The 6,748-nt window shown below is 40.7% G+C and overlaps 1 protein-coding gene across 2 annotated transcripts in view; it reads right to left on the bottom strand.

Moving 5' to 3' along the window:
- Positions 1-6,748, bottom strand: part of LOC109912731 (small glutamine-rich tetratricopeptide repeat-containing protein alpha) — a 44,768-nt gene that overhangs the window by 24,929 nt on the left and 13,091 nt on the right. Inside the window, exon 2 of one of the 2 annotated variants that reach the window (XM_020512167.2) lies at positions 3,829-3,904. The exons of the other annotated variant lie outside the window; for it this stretch is intronic. The gene's annotated coding sequence lies outside the window, so the exon portion shown is untranslated. The remainder of the gene's footprint in view (positions 1-3,828; positions 3,905-6,748) is intronic. 2 annotated transcript variants of the gene reach the window in all.

Genomic DNA, 6,748 nt, shown 5'->3' with positions numbered 1-6,748 from the left:
ATGGCTGATTTGATAATCCTCAACACCACTTCCCTGCTTTTTCTCCAAAACCCTTCATTCCTTACTGTTTGAAAAACAGCGATTCATGGATGAGAACTTGCAGATCCCTCTGGACTGTAGCATTTTGCAGTCTTGCCCCATTTAAGCTCCTCTATTCTTCCTGATAAAATGCATAACCTCACATTTCCCCACATTATATTCTATCTGCCAAGCTTTTTGCCCACTTGCTTAACAAGTTTATATCCCTCTGCAAACTGTGCCATCCGTACCACTTGCCTTCCCACCTATTTTTGTGTCATTCACAAACTTGGCTATATAGATTGGAGACGTCAGGACTGTACTCTTTGGAGCAAAAAAGGGCATGGAGAGATCTAATAGAGCTATTCAAAAAAGAAAAGAGCTCTGAACCAAATAGGTAAAGAGAAACTATTCACACTTATTAAAAGGATCGAGAACAAGAAGGTACAGACTTAAAGCAACGGCAGAAAGGATATGAGAAAACACTTTTTTGACAGAGTGAGTGGTTAAAATCTGGAATGTATTACCTGTTCATGTGATATAAACCATTTCAATGCTGGCATTTGAAAGGGAATTTGACAATTATTTGAAAAGGCACAATATACAGAGTTTTGTGGAGAATGGAAACAAGTGAAATGTTCAGACAGCCAATGTAGACAGTAAGCTGAATGACTTTCTCCTGTGTTGTAACAATTGTGTTATTCTATCTTTGTCAGCTAGTGTCAGAAGATGACAGAAAGAACAAGAGAATACCAAAATATTTGAAACTCAGGGCAACAAATACATGTGTACGCATAATAACAGCAGATAGGCAGAGATGGGAGATTTGACAGAATTGGAAGTGGGTTGCCTGTGTAATGAAGGGACATTCAGGTCAAGCGAAGGGCAAATAGGACTTAAAGTTTAAATCGTTTCATTTATCAACAAGCTCAGCCCAGGGAGAGGAACAGATTTTAGACAGGAAAAGATTTACAGTGGGTGCTGAAGACATCTCATTTTCTCAAGGTGGCTCATCTGGACGTCAGGCAAGCAGCTGAACAACACAGAGGAGCGGCAAAGCCATGTAGGATAGGAACACAGAAGACAGGAGCAGCTATCAGTCCTTCAAGCCAGTTCCACCATTCATCACGATCATGGCTGATTGTCCAACTCAATAGCCTAATCCTGCTTTCTCCCCATAACCTTTGATCCCATTTGCCCTAAGTGCTATACCAAGCTGCCTCTTGAATACATTCAATGCTTTGGCATCAACTACTTCCTGTGGTAATCAATTCCACAGGCTCACCACTCTGGGTGAAGAAATGTCTCCTCATCTCCATCCTAAATGGTCTATCCTGAATCATCAGACCGTGACCAGTGATTCTGGACACACCCACCATGGGGAACATCTTCCCTGCACCCACCCTGTTAATCCTGTTCGAATTTTAAGTCTCTATGAGATTTCCCCTCATTCATCTGAACTCCAGCAAAAGCAATCCTAACCTAGTCAATCTCTCCTCATACATCAGTCCTGCCATCCCTGGAATCAGCCTGGTAGACCTTTGCTGCACTCCCTCGGGAGGAAGAGCATCCTTCCTTGGAAAAGGAGACCAAAACCACATGCAATATTCTAGGTGTGGCCTCCCCAAGGCCCTGTATAATTGCAACATCACATTCCTGCTCCTGCACTCGAAACCTCTCGCAATAAAGGCCAACATATCATTTGGCTTCTTTACTGCTTGCTGCACCTGCATGCTTACCTTCAGCGACTGATGCACAAGGACACCCAGGTCCCGCTGCACACTTCTCTCTCCCAATTTACAGCCATTCACCTACGTACTAACCTCTTCCCGTCCCCTCGACCTGTCCGTCCTCCCTGGACTGACCTATCTCCTCCCTAACTCCCCACCTACACTCACCTTTACTGGCTCCATCACCGCCTCTTTGACCTGTCTGTCTCCTCTCCAACCTATCTTCTCCTTTATCCATCTTCTATCCGCCTCCCCCTCTCTCCCTATTTATTTCAGAACCCCCTTCACCTCCCCCATTTCTGAAAAAGGGTCTAGGCCCGAAACGTCAGCTTTCCTGCTCCTCTGATGCTGCTTGGCCTGCTGTGTTCATCCAGCTCTACACCTTGTTATCTCTAGTAATCTACCTTCTTGTTTTTGCTTCCAAAAGTGAATAACCTCACATTTATACATGTCAAGGATTTCAAGGATGAGAATTGGATGTTAATCGGAATCAGGATCCTCTGTCAGAGTTGTTCCCATATGAAGGGTTCACAAAGGTCAACTATCATCCCACACACAAATATATTCATGCCACATCTGCAGCCGAGGATGGAATAGTGACTATAGATAAAGTTACCAAGCTAATATTCAGATCTGAAGGCTAAGGGAAAGATGGTACATAGTTGATAGGACATGTAGAGCTTGGTAGGGAGAAATGTGGAGATGGGAACGAGGGTTCACAGTAGCACTCATCCGCTCTTCATCGGTGAAATGAAACCGGAGAATCTCTGGTCTGTATAACTCAGCATTGCACTAGGTGCTTCCTTGCTCCATTACACTCTATAGAAGAGTTAATACCCACAAGTGGGGATCCAGATTCTACAGCCAGAACATGGAGAACAAATTTCAGTATTGCTCTCCGATTGCCCTAATTAAATGAGCAATGCAAAAGCACTTTTTCAAAATGCTGATGTAATAGAAGCTCAAAAGTATCTCTGCTAAAAATGCCTTCACCACATTTGTGCAAGATAAATGTGCCTGCAAATTCAATTCCAAACATTTCCAAAAATGGTCTACTAAAATGATACAACCAAGGCAATAAAAATAGAATAAAATATATTCAGAGTAAGAACTAAAGTATATTACTAGATTGATTTGAGCCACAGCTACATTTCATTCAAATTAATCCAGATTTACCTTCCATTGCTGACACTGGGTTTCAAGGAGTTGTCTCTCTTATTATCTCCTGGGAAACAATAATTTACTTTGCTGTCCAATAAATTTTCTTTCTTTTGTTGAGAGAACAGATGAGCTTATCAATTGTAACATGTGTAGATATATAACAGTACCAGGTGGAAAGGAGGCCAAACCCAATAAAGCAAGTCCAAATGCAGAATGCCTTCTCGATTTCTCTACTGATTTTTTAGGAATTTCTTGGAACACAAAGGATCAGTCAGCATTTCCTGGCTGCATAATTACATTCTGCCAATTTTCTTCAGTTTAAATAATAAAGTTTAAAATTTACAATAAACATCTTGAAATGTGCTTTGTGACAATAACTCAGAGGCTGTAGTGATGCATTAAACTAGCAACACCAGTTTCTTAACGTCATAGAAATAAGGAGTTACTGCCCACTAAATCCATCCTCGCTGTTATCTTCTTAAAATAAACAATAACCCAAGAAAAATATTTCTGACGTGCACAAGATCGTGTAGGAGTATAATGAGTTCACAAGGGCAGAAAAAAAGTGCTAGCTTATTATGTAAATTAGTATTATAAAACAAATTCAAATTGGGAAGATTAGGGAAAACTCAGCTCGGCAATTCTGATATTTTCTTAGAAATCTACAAACACACATTTATTTTGTGGATGGTTGCTTGACGTGATTTTAAGATACATAGAAAGAAAATTATTTCATTATTGCCACTAATTACTCTTATGTAGTCTGACTTGGAACAAAAGCAGGTATTATCCATTGCATCTTTGCAGTGCCATTGACACAGTTATAATGTTGCTTGACAAAAAGAATTTTACCAAGAAACTGTCAATAATGTTTATCATACAAATTACAAGTCTTGACCAGTTGAGATGAAGAGCTCACCTAATGATGAAAGGCTGAACAGGTTGTCCCTGTGCCCATTGGAGTTTACACGAATGAGAGATGATCTTAGTGCTACCTTTAAGATGGAGACAAAGGGAAATATTTAATTGACTCAGAGGCTTAATCTGTACAGCTGTCTTCCTTGGAAAATGGTGAAACAAGCCACTGTTCTTAGTTAAGGTTAATTCATATAGGCTTTAGAGAGAAAAGGGAGTCATGGGTTTAGGGGTCAGACAGCGAAGTCTGACAACCAACTCGGCCATTCTCTTGTGGAATGCCTCGAAAGGCCAAACATCCTAGTCCTGCTCCCAAGTTCCATCTTTCTAAGACTCCACCAACCGGTCTCACGTTTATTTCTGCCTTTAGGATTTCGTCAGCAATGATTTAGCTGCTTAGTCCATGAAGTTGAAACCATAACAGACCCTGGTTAAATATGCAACTTAAGGAGATCATCATGTTGAAATAAAAAGCATACAAAGAGACAAAGTCAGTGACAGCCCTGAAGACTGAGATAAATACAGAATCCAGCAAAGGAGGACTAAAAAGATAACAAAAAGAGAGAAAATAAACTATGAGAAACCATTAAGAAAAGAGCCCCTGGTATTGAAGGTAGGATGCTGGCATGGAAAGAGAATTGGCTAACGGGCAGAGAACAGTGAGTGAGGAGAAGAGGTTCTTTTTCAGTTGGTGACCTACGACTAGTGGGATTCCACAACGATATCACTGCTGGGACCACAACTGTTCGCGATATTTATTAATGACTTGGAGGAAGGAAACAAATGCACTGCAGCCAAATTTGCAGATGACACAAAAAAAAATGGTGGAAAGGCAAGTTGCGAGAAGGATACATTTTACTGAGATATTGATAGGTTAAGTAAGTAGGCAAAAAATTGGCAAATGGAGTATAATGTGGGAACACGTGAAACTGTTCATATTGTAAGGGAGAACAAAAGAATATATTAAAGTGGAAAAAAACTGCATAAAGCTGCAACATAAAAGGGGCTTGGGTTTACACACAAAACATAAATGGCTAGCACACGTGCAGCAGGTAATCAGGATGGTTGGTGGAAAATTGGCTCTCATTTCGAGGTGGTTAGAGTGAATGAGTAGGGAAGTCTTAGTGTAACTATACAAGGTACTGGGAAATCATACCCGGAGTATGGTGAGTAGCTTTGGTCCCCTTATTTAAGAAAATATATTATTCCACAAGACGCAATTCAGAGAAGGTTCACAAAGACCACCCCCTGCATGAAAGGATTGTCTAATGAGCAAAGGCTAAAATGATTAGGTTTCTAGTTGCTGGAATTTAAGAATGAGGTGATTGGGGGAGGCAATGGCCGAGTGAATTACTGCTAGACAATTAAAACTGGAAACTCAACTGGATTCTGGGGGCTGGGTTTCAAATCCCATCACAACTGAAAGTGGAAGTTGAATTCAATAAAGAATCTAGAATTAAGGGTTTAACAATGACCATGAAACAATTGTTGGAAAAACCCAACTGGTTCACTAATGTCCTTAAAGACGGAAACTGCCATCCTTACTTGGTCTGGCCTACACGTGACTCCCGACCCACAACAATGTGGTCGACTCTTAACTGCTCTGGGCAATTACGGATGGCCAATAAATGCTGGCTTAGCCAGAGATGTCCACATCCCATGAGTGAATTAAAAAAAACCCTCATTGAAACAAAGAATTCTTAAGGAGTTTGACAGGGTAAATACTCAGAGAATGTTTCCACTGGGAGAGTCTAGGACAAGAGGGCATAGTCTCAGAATTAAGGGGCACCAATTTAACACAGATAAGGAGAAATTTTCTTTCTCAGAGGGTTGAGTATTGTTGGAACTCTTTGCCACAGAAAGCTGTGAGGCTAGAAGCCTTGTGTGCAGTTAAGGCTGAGATGGATAGATTCTTCATCAGTAGGGGAAATCAAGGATTATGTGGAAATGGCAGGAAAGTGAGGACTGTTGGATCAGCCATGATCTTATTGAATGGTGGAGGATACTTGGTGGGGCTGAAGGGCCTTCTCCTGATCCTTTTTCTTATGGTCTTATGGTGCAATTGATCACCAAAGTTTTAAAAATCTCATGTCACTGGTCATGCATATATATTAACCTGTTGAGTGCTCTGCTAATTCTGGGAAACTATGAAAATTTTGAGAGCTTCCTCAATGTGAAACCCATCATCCTTAATCCAGTGGTAAGTTAACTGATCTGGCTGCTATCTAGACAATGGAGCCAGATTGAAAACAATAAACAAAAAAAGAGTTGGCCCACAGATACCAGGCCCCGAGAATCTAAACAAAATGGCACCATATATAGATCAGTGCTTCCTAAACATTTCCCTGTGATTCCATATCAGCGATTGAAAATTGTTGCTACCTCGCAATGAAAACTGTCAGATGAGAAGCACAGCTGTCATAACTTGTCTGCTTTTGTTGCTTCAGAGCTCACCACCACAAAATTTCAGCAAGTGACACTGCTTGGAGTCCTGACCTTGACTTGAAGAGGCCCTGCTTTAGATGATTAATACAAGCCCTTACAATTTTGAGTTAGGACAGTAAATTAACAATTATCAAACCTCTGCCAGACCCTATGGCACAGTACTGAGGCACTCATGTCTCACTTTTAAAACCAAGTTAAATCCGGAATTCTCTTCCACAGAAAGTAATGCAGGCATGGCCACTGAATATTTTTAATGCTGCATTAAATAGTTTCTCGACTGACAAGGGCGTCAGTAGGTATAGTGGGTATGCAGTAAAGTAAAAGCCATAATCAAATCAGTCACAATCTTGTCAAATAGCCTAATTGATGTGTTGCAAGTTCCAAGTCAGCTTGAATGATGGAACAAAGGCATACTGTTAACAAAGGCATTTATAAATTTTAAAATAACTCCATCTGAAGGTAAACCGAAAGAACTGTGG

This window comes from Rhincodon typus, chromosome 29 (genome assembly GCF_021869965.1).
Source record: "Rhincodon typus isolate 14 chromosome 29, sRhiTyp1.1, whole genome shotgun sequence".
Classification (NCBI taxonomy): domain Eukaryota; kingdom Metazoa; phylum Chordata; class Chondrichthyes; order Orectolobiformes; family Rhincodontidae; genus Rhincodon; species Rhincodon typus.
Note: the sequence above shows the minus strand (reverse complement) of the source record. Positions and strands in the feature narration are given on the sequence as shown.